The sequence below is a fragment of the Mobula birostris genome, chromosome 19 (genome assembly GCF_030028105.1).
Source record: "Mobula birostris isolate sMobBir1 chromosome 19, sMobBir1.hap1, whole genome shotgun sequence".
NCBI lineage: Eukaryota > Metazoa > Chordata > Chondrichthyes > Myliobatiformes > Myliobatidae > Mobula > Mobula birostris.
The window spans coordinates 30,660,273-30,673,585 of record NC_092388.1 but is presented as its reverse complement, the minus strand read 5'-3'; positions in this window follow the sequence as shown (position 1 = coordinate 30,673,585).

Sequence of the window (13,313 nt, the reverse complement as noted above, 5' to 3'; positions counted from 1 at the left end):
TATCCAGAGCAACACAAGCACATACACAATGCTGGTGGTAGCACCTATGGACAGAAATAGACTGTCGAGGTTCCATCAGGACTGAAAGGAAGGGGGCAGAAGCCAGAATCAGAAGGTGAGGGAAGGAGAAGGAGTACAAGCTGACAAGTGATATGTGAACCTAGTTTATCCAGTCTTTCTTTGAGGCTACATTTTTTAAGATTTTGGCAACATCCTTAGATAATTCATGAACCATTATGCATGTATAGGATTCTATGCAATTAGACTATTGTAGGAAGTAAATACCAAATTCATATGCTTTATTTATAAGAGTTATTATGGAAGTTGTTTCAAAGTAAGAATTAGTCTGCAGCAGTCTGTAATAAATAGCACTCAGCAGAGCGTATGTGCTAATGATTCCTGCAAAGAAAAGCATAATTCAATTTGCATGTAATTAAATAGATACAGTAGCATTCAAATTCGCTTGAATTGCATGCGGTGTTTGCATAGTTATCATTTATGTGGGAGGACTTTTATCTTTTCTTTTGACATGATTTATCTATGCCTATTTGTTGCTCAGACAACACATATAAATTCAGCAGCAGCTAATCTTCCACAATCCCAATGCCTCCCTTTAGAAGACATTTGAAAGGATTTAGTGGAGTATGTTCATTTACTGCAAATGCAACTAAACGATTGCTTCTAAAATATATCTACTGTCCACAAGAATTATTACTCATCATTTATGCTGTGCTTCATATATTTGTACATGGGATGTGGATGCTGTCGGAATAGCCAGCATTTATTAATAGAGTAGATCCTAGGCTGTCCTTGAGAAGTTGAATGTGAGCATTTTTCTTATACTCCTATGGTCCATGTATTGAAAGAACTTCTACATTGCATTTTAGCTACACCACAAGCAATGGCAAGCGAGGAATTTAATGTTGTTGACCTTCTCCACCCCTAACCCCCGGATGGGAACTGGCACATGGACCTCTGGTTTCCTTCTACTGAAATCAATAATTAGCTCCTTGGTCTTGCTGCCATTGAGTAGGAGGCTGTTGTGGCAGGGCTCAGGCAGATTTTCAATTTCCCTCTGATATGCTGATTCATCACCACCTTTGATTCAGCCTACAACAGTACAATACTGTCAGCTGCAAACTTAAACTTAGTATTGGAGCTGTGCTTATCCACACAGTCATAAGCGTACAACGAGTAGAACGGAGGCGAAGTACTCAGCCTTGTGGTGCTCCCATGCTGATGGAGAATGAGGAGGAGATGTCGCTGCCGATCTGAACTGACTGGGATCTGAAAATCGAGGATCCAATTGCACAGGGATGTCCTGAGACCAAGGTCTTGAAGCTTATTGATTAGTTTTGAGGAGATGATAGTATTTAGTGCAAAGCTGTAACGATAAAGAACATCCTGATATACATATCTTTGTTGTCCAGATGTTCCAGGCTTAAGTGAAGAGCCAATGAGATGACATCTGCTGTGGAACTGTTATGCCTGTAGGCAAATTGTAGCGGATCTAAGTGTTTCTCAGATAGGAGCTGACATGTTTCATCATCAACCTCTCAAAACACTTCATTATTTTGGATGTAAGTGCATCTGGACAATAAGCAGGCGATCACATTCTTCTTATAATTGAAGCCTGCTTAAAGCTGGCGGGTACCTCAGACTCTCAAAGTGATAGGTTAAAGAAATCAGTGAACATTTCAGACAATTGATCAGCACAGGTCTGTAGTCCTCCACCAGTTACCTCCAGGTACCTCATCTGGGCCAGATGCTTTCTGTGGGTTTGCCTTCCTGAAGGATGCTTGCATGTCGGCCTCAGAGACTGAAATTACAGGATCCTGGGGGGCTGAGGGAATTTGTGACAGTTCCTCCATGTTTGATGGTCAAAGGTTATATTGGAACTCACAGAAGGAATAGCCCTTTTGGAAAGTTGAAGGAGTGGTGAAGGGAAGATCTATTGAAGATGTCATAAATTATGAAGGATAATTCATACTCACGTTTAACAACATATTCTTTATGTAGAAACAGTGGTTTTACTGCACCCAGGGGGCCTCTTTTCTTCTTGCTCTGTAGATTGAATTAACTGTATTTTACTATCTTGTTACTTGAATTGACTTCCTCCTTTATGTTTCTTGAATGAGAGTTAAAAATTTATGACTGTCATGGAAGAACAGAAGAAACTACTGTTGTAGAAAGGAAACACAAAATAATCTGTAAATGAAGGATTTTAAAGCTGGAGGAACACAACAGATTGAGCAGCATCTCAGGGAGGAAGAGAATGGTCTACATTCTGGGTTTAAACCTGGTATCAGGACTTTACATACTTCTACTTGTGGATCTCCTCCAGCTTATTGTGATTGAAATATTAGTCAACTTTCCTGTCCAACTTAGCAGAGTTGTACACATGACATGAATATGGATTACAATAAAAATCACAGAAACACAAAATATAATATATACACAAGGTTAAGCAGCATCTGTGGAGAGAGAATTAAAGTTAATGTTTCTACTCAAGTCTTGTTTTATCTGAGAATAATTGGAATTCTGATAAAAGTTTATTGACCTGAAAAGTTAACATTGTTTCTTGTGTGGTGAATAATGTTGACTTTCTGAGTATTTCTAACATTTTCTAGAGTTATCCAGAAGATAGCACTTTCCTTACCTAGAATAATGATTATTCTATCCAAAAACTATAGTAAGAACTGCCTCATTATTACCTTCAATATATAGCATGTTGTCCAGACCAAGTGAATTATATGCTACATAACAGATTACTCTTCATTTTAATTATATTTGGGCATACAGAAGGTTGGGGGAAGGGTAGAGGCAGTAGTTGGATGGCAATAACACAAGTTGATCAATCAGAATTAAATATATCATCACTGACGTGAAATTTGTTTATTTTTGGGTAGCAGTAGAACGCAAATAGTCTATAAATTACCAAAATAAATACATAGGGTGGAAAAAATAAATAATGAGTTCATTAGTTCATGGGCCATTTAGAAATCTGATGGTGGAGTAGAACGCACTGCCCTAAGTCATTGAGTGTGGATCTTCAAGCTCTTTCACCTCTTCCCTGACGATACTAATAAGAGCCAGGCATGTCCTGGGTGGCACACTGAGGGGTGGATGTTGCCTTTGAGGAGCTGCTTCTTGAGATATCCTTGCTGTTAGGGAAAGTTATAACCTGTGATGAAGCTGGCTGAGTCTACAATCTTCTGCAACCTCTTGCATTACAGGCTTGCTACCAGGCTGTGATGCATCTAGTCGGAATGGTCTTCACAGTATATCTGTAGACATTTTCAAGATTTTAATCTGCTCTACGTAGTACGAAATTTATTTATTTATTTAGATACACAGTAGAGTAGACCCTTCCAGTCACGCTGCCCAACAATTTTTAACCCCAGCCTAATCCTAATCATGGGACAATCTAAAATAAAAACAATTAACCTACCAACTGGTACGTCTTTGGACTGTGCGAGGAAACCAGAGTACCCAGGAGAAATGCACTTGGTCACGGGGAGAACATACAAACACCTTACAGGCAGCAGCGGGATTTGAACCTGGATTTCCTGTACTGTAAAACGTTTGCTAACCACTAAATTAACGTGCCACCTCAGTGGAATGAAATGGAACGTTTCACCGCATGCCAGCACTACTTAAAGACAAGTCAGTGTTGTGGCTTTTAAATAATTGGGAAACTCAATGGAGAATTTTAATATGTTGTCCTTCTCACTAGGAAACACCACAAAGTAAATATAATGAATGCAACTATTAATTTAGCTGGAAGAATCCACAGGGTATAGAACAAATCCTATTGAAGTCTTTGTTGTTCCTGGGTTAAAAAAGGGACAAAATGCTGTCTCAGAATTCAATATTTATTGGAAGTATCTTTAAAGTAAGAATATTTTCTTTAACTGTCATTCTATTTAATTATGTGTAATTGTCTGGATCTCTGGTGTCACTCAAAATAAACAAAATCTCACGCAACCTGGCCATTCAGACGATTGTGCTTATTAGTGTACATCTTTACTACAAAGTATAAAGGACAGCAACAGTTCACAGACAATATTTTTAAGATGCAATTAAATACAATTTTCCTGCTTCTCTATAAGATTTCCCACACCATGCTGAGAAAATCATTGAGAAATTTAGGATCAATGAGGTTGTGATACCTCTACAATGATTTTCCACAAAACATCAGAAAATGTTAAGGCTTGTGCACCGAGGTGTGAATGAGTTATTATTGGTGTGATATATCTAAATTGCCAGTAAATAACCCCTCTGATACTTAGCATTAACCTTTACATGATTTTGTATGGGGATTAGTATTCTGCTTTATGCCTCCTGGTTTAGACATGTCTTTATGAGGAATCAATATGATTGGCTGAAGGCAGAAACTATTAATTATCTGTTCACAGAGATACTGAATGGAGGTAAAAATGATTACTGGGTACTGTTCAAATCACAGTGAGAATTATATGGTCCACTTGGGAACATTGACCAATCCACACTTGCTTTATCATTGACTACTTCATAAAATCTGTTTCTCAATCCAGAAGTCCACTCATACTTTCTGATAGATCCCAGCATTTTCTTTCTGATTTATTCCAGATGTGCTTTACACTAATTTTATGTTCTTTTTCATTGATTCCCTGTGGATTATGCATACATTTACCATAACAAGGAAATGCAAATAATTTTGCTTAATATAAAATAGGTACAATGAAACTTATTTATAGTATGAGACATCCTAATCAGATTCACTAGCAATAAACACAATGCCAACTCAACCTGTAAGATGAAAAAGAAGTATTACACTCTTTGAAAGCCAAATATTGATATGTTATGTTCCACAAGTATTAAGGTTTCTTGTAACCACAAACAATGTTATTGTTTTATTCTTTTTCCTTTGCCTTAAGAGTATGTCCTTGTAATCATCCTTACATTAGGATCATGCTTACAATTGTCATCTGCTTCACGAGACATTATCTAGGATGGGGAGTAGTGTCATTATATTGGAGTAAGGAGTAATTCACTGAAATGTCAGTCAACTGCTTTAAAACATATTTAGCTCCATTCGGAGTAACTCATAGAAAATGCTGGAGGAATTCAGCAGGTCAGGTAGCATCTAGGGAAAGGAATAATCAGTCAACATTTTGGGCTGAGACCTTTCATCAGGACTGGAAAGGAAGAGGGAAGAAGCCAGAATAAGAAGGTGGGGGGAGGGGAAGGAGGAAAAGCTAGAAGGTGACAGGTGAAGCCAGTCCCAAAGACATCAGTTTTCTTCAATTGAAGCCACTCCATGGTTGCTCTGGCAGTGTGCTTTGGGTTGTTGTCCTGCTAAAAGAGGAATTTCCTCCCCAGTTTAAACTTTCTGGCAGATGCTAGCAAGTTTTTATCCAGGATCTCTCTGTATTTAGCAGCATTTATCTTTCCATTAATCCTAACCAGATTTTTAGTCCTTGATACTGAAAAGCAATCCGATAGCATAATGCTAACTCCACCATACTTCACGGTGTTACCTGGCTGATGCGCCGTATCAGAATTATGCCACACGTACCGCTTAGTGTTGAGGTCCGGAAGTTCCACTTTAGTCTTATCCGACCACAAGACCTTCTTCCACAGTATCTTCTAAATGACGTTTTGCCAACTCTTTACAGGGAAGTAGATGTTTTTTTTCAGCCAGAGCTTCCTGTTTGCCACTCCTCCATAAATACTCTTTCTGTGCAAGGCCTTAGAGATTATGGAGCCATGAACTTCAACTATTGTTGCAGCCACTGACCTCTGCAGCTCACTCAGAGTGACTGTTGGCTTCACAGTGGTCTCTCTTACAGGTGCCATTCTTCTCCAGTGACTAAATTTAGAAGGGAGGCCTGACCTAGGCAGTGTGGCTGTGGTTTCATATTTTTCCACTTTTTCACAATTGGCTATACTGAGCTCTGAGGTATGCTGTGCCTTTGAAATGGTCTTGTACCCTTCCCCAGATTTGTGCTTCTCTACTGTCATTTCCATGACAGGTCTTGAATGCTCTTTTTTCTTCAATTTGGTTTCGTCTGTTGGACCATACAGAGAGAGCCGGTGGCGGTGGGGGGAGATATCTATTCAATTGATCCTTCAATTTTCTACATCAGCAAATTGAGTGAGCTGATAAGGTACTATACCAGTATGGCACATGAGGAAAGTTAGCATAATAATTACAAAGGGGATGAATACCATTTTGGTCTCACAAGTTTGGTTTTTAATTTTTAATAAATTGTTGACAGGTTTTGGAATTTTTCCTTTGATTTGAAATGGTGCATAATGTTCTGTAGATTAGCTCAGAAAATCCTACTTCAATATATTTTAAATTTAGAAAATAATTCAGTAAAATGTGGAGGCGGAATACTTTCTCAAGGCACTGTATGTCCCTTTCTCATGTGAGTGGGGTTCTCCAATTTTCAAAAAAAAAATCATTCTTAACAATTGTTGTATATTCATTAGCTGATAATTTAAGTGTCTGAAAATCAGGGAGCAGAAGCTGGGTGTGAACCAGTGTTATATGGATGTATTATTAGTTGTGTGTCAAAAAGATTGGAAATATAATCTACATTGGTGCCACAGCCAGTTCTTCCTAAAGCAGCTAAGCTTGACCTGGGCTTCCCATAATAAGCTGTGGGGTTAGATGGCAACTTCAAAGCAGCATGCAGCAGTGCTTAATATTCATGGTTTTAGCCAATAATAGTCAATAAAGATTGTATTTCTTAAAGATTGTTTTTGCACACTCAAAGTTCTGAATTGACAACACATTTTATAACATTGACATGCATTTTGCTTTGTGATTTAAAGAGCAGATGTTGTGCATAGCTTATTTGTCTGTGGACATTTAATAGAAAACTCTAGTCAGTTGATGTTGTGTGGTAACTCAAAAAGTGTTATCCATGTGTCTCACGAGAGTTCTTGCTGCTTGGCTATTCTTTGCAATGGCCCGACCAGTTGCTTTGTTGAGTAATAATTAAAGAAGGGTAATAAATGGCGGCTTTGACAATCATGCCCATAACCCACAAAGGAATAAAATATTTACAACATAAAAAAAGAGAATGAAAAGCTTCACACATGCAACATAAATCTCTGCCACAAAATAAACAGCATGGAAAAAAATACTCAAAAATTTCTCTTACATTACTAATGTTGTTCTTTAAGTTTGGTTTTAAGGTTCAATGAGGAAGATGACCTTCAGTGGTCTAATTCAAAGTCTTGAGGAGATGAGTATGAAATCTTTCCAACCAACTCTAATTATTGGTTCTTTTAATTGAACAATTTATCCTACATAATTGGAAATAACAAAAGAATTACAATGTGATAAACTAATCATCCTACTTTCATTAGGTTTTGCTGCTTTTAATTAAAAACATCCTTTAAGATTATTGCTTTCCTGGAGTATTCACTCAAAGTATGTGTGATATCTGTCATAGAATGTAAAACAATGGAACTAGCTAATTGCATATTCCATTTTTCATTTACTCTTCCTGGTTTTGTGGCATTTTACAATTTTTGATATTATTTGAGTGAAAAATATTGCCAAAGTAATCTATTCTTCTTGACTTTAAATAATGGCAGCTTGCAAAATAATAACTACTGTACTATGAAATGTTTTATTGTGTAAAAGGTTCTTTAAGATACTTTTGATACTTTAGAAGTCAAGTTATGAAGTTAATCATCCAGTTATTGGAAATGCTGTGCCTGATTATTGTCAAGGCAAGGAGGAGAGTTTCAGTGGTAGATGAGCTGAGTTTAGGCTGAAGGTAGATGACATTACAGAGATTCCAACAGCTAGACCTTACCATTGTGGTGATATGGATCAGGAACCCATCTTGGAAGCAAATATGGCACCCTGATAAGATGTGGTCTGGCTCGGTCTGAGAAAATGTCTGGATATAGCATGGAATCAATAAAGGTGAGATTAAATTTGGAGGGAAGGGCAAATATTGATCTACCATGTTTAATCATAGGAACGTTTAATGTATGTTAACCCAAAGATCAGCATTTGGTGGAGAGGAAGAACAGAGAGCATAGAGTAAAGAGTACAAAGTAAATATGATCATAGTTGGTTTGTTTTCAACTGCTGGTGAGAACCAAATGGACTGAATGTTGAAGGGGAATGGGATGAGAGCCTGTTTCCTCCACACCCCTTTTGTTTCCACTGCAATATTATAATACTGAGACAGGGGGCAAGGACAATGTTGATTTCATCTTTCTTAAATCAGCAGCTCAGTTCTTTGTGAATAGTTTGTTATTTTATGAGGCTGATCTAATTCCTATAAGCTTTGGGTAATTTACTCTTGTAATATTTAGAACTGATTTTCCATTGAGCCTCAGAGACCATTTAACCATTGGTGATTAGGTGCAGACACACCAGACAAATCTTGAATACTGTTAGATAAACAGGATGCATTTTTCTTTCAATTAAGTCACCATGAAAAGTCAATAATAAATCTCATTCCCTTCTTGATCTTACCTCTGCCCTGTACTAGACTATCAAGAATCCTAAACCTTCAATACATCTTCATTTGCAGCAAGTACTGACACTACTGTTTTGTGATTATTTTCGATGCACAGTTGGATAGGAATAACAGTTGAAACTCCTTTTTACTGGGCATATCTAGAGATGTGGCTTGTTAGCCCCTCGCTAACAGCCACCGGACTCAGCAATGAGGAAACCACTTTCTTCAGAATCTGTACATCTAGGATAGATATGACCTTGGTCCCACCAAACCCATGAGTTTGGGATGTCTCACCTACACGAACCCCAATCTGTGTGAACACTGTGTAACTTATTGCCCCTATGCAATCGCCTGTCAGCAAGAAATAACAGACTATACATTGCCTACAATTATAAGAAAAGTATACTTATGAATGTTAACTTAACAAAACAGTTCTTAAAGGAAAGAAAGAGAGAAAAACAAAAGGACCTATTATAATTAAACAGTCAAATGTGCACATAAGCTGGAGCTCATCTTGAAGTTGCCTTTAACTCACCCACTGGACTCTCGGTCTGCACAAAGTCACACACCGCCTTCCAAATGTCGCTCAAAATCCATCTTGAACAAACGGGAACCCCATGGGAGTATAGGTCCTTCCTTCTTGAAGCCATTGACCTGCACAAAGCACCTTAAGCAACAGGGACAACATCCTTAGCTATCTCCCCTCCTGTCTTCTCCCAGCTCCTGCCAAAAACCGATGTCCCACACCAGTGTCCATCGCAAAAACCTCTCCACTCAGCATTCCCTAGAACCTTCTCCCAATTCCACCATTCTGATTGGCTGTCAGGACATTCCTATGTTGAACAACAAAGCCCCTGAACCTTCTCCCAATTCCACCATTCTGATTGGCTGTCAGGACATTCCTATGTTGAACAACAAAGCCCCTCACCTGAGCTCAAACCCAAACAGGCTGAAAGTAGAACACACTGCTCTTACAGAACTGCTAAAATGAATTTCAGTAAAAATCTTAACCAGGACATTAGACAGTGCACTGTGTACACAGTCAAAACTTTGTTGCACTTGACTAGCTGGCACACTTCTTTAAAAAAAGGGTATATTTGTCAGAAAATAGCCCATCGTTGAAGCCAAGTTAAAAGGTCCTCAAGACAACATTTTTCTTAAATGCCAATTCAAATTGCCAGTCTGGTTTATTTTAAGAATAAAAACACAGTCCTTCTTTCATTATTGTTTCTTACAATCACTTATTCATTTATTTTTTTCTTCTTTTTCTATTTTATGTATTGTGTTGAACAAATTTCTCGACACATACTGGTGATAATTAGCCTGATTCTGATTAGCTGGGACTCAAATTCTGCTCCCTGTGATATCTTCTCTGTCACTATTAGCGCTAATTTCCTCCAAGGCCTCATTTTTGCTTCTCCAATACTTCTGACACAAAGTATCTGTTTAATTTTGATACAATTGCTAAAAGCAGCTTACTTTAGAAGACAAACTGAAACCAAATGATCATAAATATAGCTTATGGTTTGTATTAAATGGCAGCTGATTTAATAAAATTGATCATGCTCAAGAAGTATTTAATTACCATGGATGAAAATTATCAGTGCATAAGAGAGTAACATAAGAACGATGAATTTGTCAAATGTAGGTTGCTTGTGTTGAATTTAATGATACTATCATGAATTTAATCCATGCTACTAAACAGGTAATTAAACTGTCAAAAATCTCAAGGGCTCTGAAACTGCAGTTGAAGAAGTGAGATATATTACCTCTCTTTGGATTTAAAACCATGTATATCTGTTCATCTGGCTGGCTCACAACAGAAGAAAATATTAATGCTATTATTTGATGCATTTATTTATTTATCTTAATTGCCAAAGATGGGATGAGTAAGTTTAGAAAAGTGCTTTAATAATCTTAAAATCAAAGTAAGAATGAACTATTTCTATTTAATAGTTTTTTTAACAAAGCTCATAATGTAAGCAGAAAAGTTGTTGTTGAATTAATTCTATATGTATTGAGATTAATCTTTGTCTATATCGATGAATGTCTTGCAGCTAGCGCCCCTGATTCATGTAAATGGATTGGCACAGCAGATGTCTTGGTGGTTAATCAGGTCTGATAAACATCAGATTGAGTACAAACATAAAAACATAAGAAAGAAGCAAGGCCAGGTTGTATCTGTGCTGCTATTCAATACAATCATCACTAATTTATTCTCTACCCTCAAAGGTTTTCTTGAATTAACCCAGACTCCCCACCCCCCTGCCCCGATCAAAGAAAACTATTGATCTCTCGATCTCTTGATAATGACTTTTTTTCTTTCACAGGTGCATTCACTATGTCCCTTTTGTCACAGCTTTGGCAATTTCAAACATTCTTTTTCTGAATGCACAGTTTTGACATATTGGTAACATTGACTACATATATGAGAATTAGGAGCAGGAGTAGGCCATCTGGCCTGTTGAGCCTGCTCCACTATTTAATAGGATTATAGCTAATCTGGCCATGGACTCATCTCTACCTACCTGCCTTTCCCCCATAACCCTTAATTCCCCAACTTTGCAACAAATATATCCAACCTTGCCTTAAATAACGTCCATCTGTTTCCCTCTATCGACTGTGCTTGCAGTCAGCTGTTTACTCTTTTCCATAGATGCTGTCTGACCTGCAGCACTTTGTGTGTGTTGCTCAGATTTCCAGCAACTGCTGAATTTTTGTTTGTGATTGGTTGCCAATAGAGGTCTTAGTCTTAAAGTCTGTAGAAAAATCAGTAGAAACTTTATGAACCTGTGAAGATGTGCTTAATAGCTGTATTCCATAGATGTACTCATCTCAATTGCCTTCAGTAATGTTAGTCTGTCTTCTGTAAGCAAATGTTACCTGACTGGCAGACCACAGTATGTGTGCTTGCAACACTGTGTGTCCGACAGAGTGATCAGCAGCACTGGGGCTCCACAGTGGACTGTCTTGTCTCCCTTTCTCTTCACCATTTACACCTCGAACTTCAACTACTGCAGAGTCTTGTCATCTTCAGGAGTTTTCGGATGACTCTGCCATAGTTGGATGCATCAGCAAGGGAGATGAGGTTGAGTACAGGGCTACGGTAGGAAACTTTGTCACATGGTGTGAGCAGAATTATCTGCAGCTTAATGTGAAAAAAACTAAAGAGCTGGTGGTAGACCTGAGGAGAGCTAAGGTACCGGTGACCCCTGTTTCCATCCAGGGGGTCAGTGTGGACTTGGTGGAGGATTACAAATACCTGGGGATACAAACTGGCAATAAACTGGACTGGTTAAAGAACACTGAGGCTGTCTACAAGAAGGGTCAGAGCTGTCCCTATTTCCTGAGGAGACTGAGGTCCTTTAACATCTGCCGGACGATGCTGAGGATGTTCTACGAGTCTGTGGTGGCCAGTGCTATCATGTTTGCTGTTGTGTGCTGGGGCAGCAGGCTGAGGGTAGCAGACACCAACAGAATCAACAAACTTATTCGTAAGGCCAGTGATGTTGTGGGGATGGAACTGGACTTTCTCACAGTGGTGTCTGAAAAGAGGATGCTGTCTAAGTTGCATGCCATCTTGGTCAATGTCTCCCATCCACTACATAATGTACTGGGTGGGAACAGGAGTACACTCAGCCAGAGACTCATTCCTCCGAGATGCCCAACACAGTCATGTTCTAGGAAAGTTAACTAGTCTTATCCATCTCTCTCTTCCTCTCATATATTTTATTTAACCATTCTTGTTCTCTTCCCTCTGATTCCTCATTCACCATGCTTCCTGTGGCTGTTTCCTCATGGTTTCTGCATTTCGCTCACCCACATTAGATGGTGGTATACGCCACATGAACTTTTTTTGCCGAATGAAAGAAAGCAATAAATATTTCGTGAGGACTTGACACTTCACTGGCCAGTTGCTGTGCTTGTGGTTCTGGGAAGCTGGGGTGGCCATAAATAATGCACACAAGAGGTGAGGAAGAAATATACTACTGTTTACTTTACTTGTAGGTCATCTACTCAGAATGCCCTCTCACATTACGTTTTAACACACAGGGAAGCTTGACAGCAACCCGTAAGGGTCAAAATATAAAGTTCAAAATTCAAAGTAAACCAAAGTACATATATGTCACCATATTTATTCGTGAGATCCATTTTCCTCTGGGATGCTCAACAAATTTATAGAAAAGTAACTATAACGGAATAAGAACTATAGGAGCAGAAATTCCATTTAGGCCACTGAGTATGCACTGTCATTTCATTATGGCTGATGCATTTCCCTCTCAGACCTAGTCTCCTGCCTTCTCCCTGTACCCTTTCATGTCCTAATTACTCAAGAATCTATTAATCTCTGCCTTAAATATACCCAATGACTTGGCCTCCACAGCCACCTGTGGCAACAAATTCCACAGATTCAGTACTCTCGAGTTAAAGAAATTCCTACTCATCTCCATTCTAAAAGGATGCCCCTCTATCCTGAAGCTCTGTTCTCTGGTCCCAGCCTCCCTCACTTTTGAAACATCCTCTCCACATCCACACTATCGAGGCCTTCCAGCATTCGATAGATTTCAATCAGGTCACCCCTCATCCATCTGAATTCCAGTGAGGAGAGGCCCAGGGCCCTCAAACACTTCACATATAACAAGCCTTTCTATCCAGGAATCAATTTCCTAATCCTCCTTTGAACCCTCTCCGATGTCAGCGCATCCTTTCTTAGATGAACCAGAGTGCAGAAGACAACAAACCGTGCAAATGCAAATATATCTAAACAGCATTAAATAATGATAACGTGAGATGACGTGTCTTTGAAAGTGAGTTCATCGGTTGTGGGAAAAT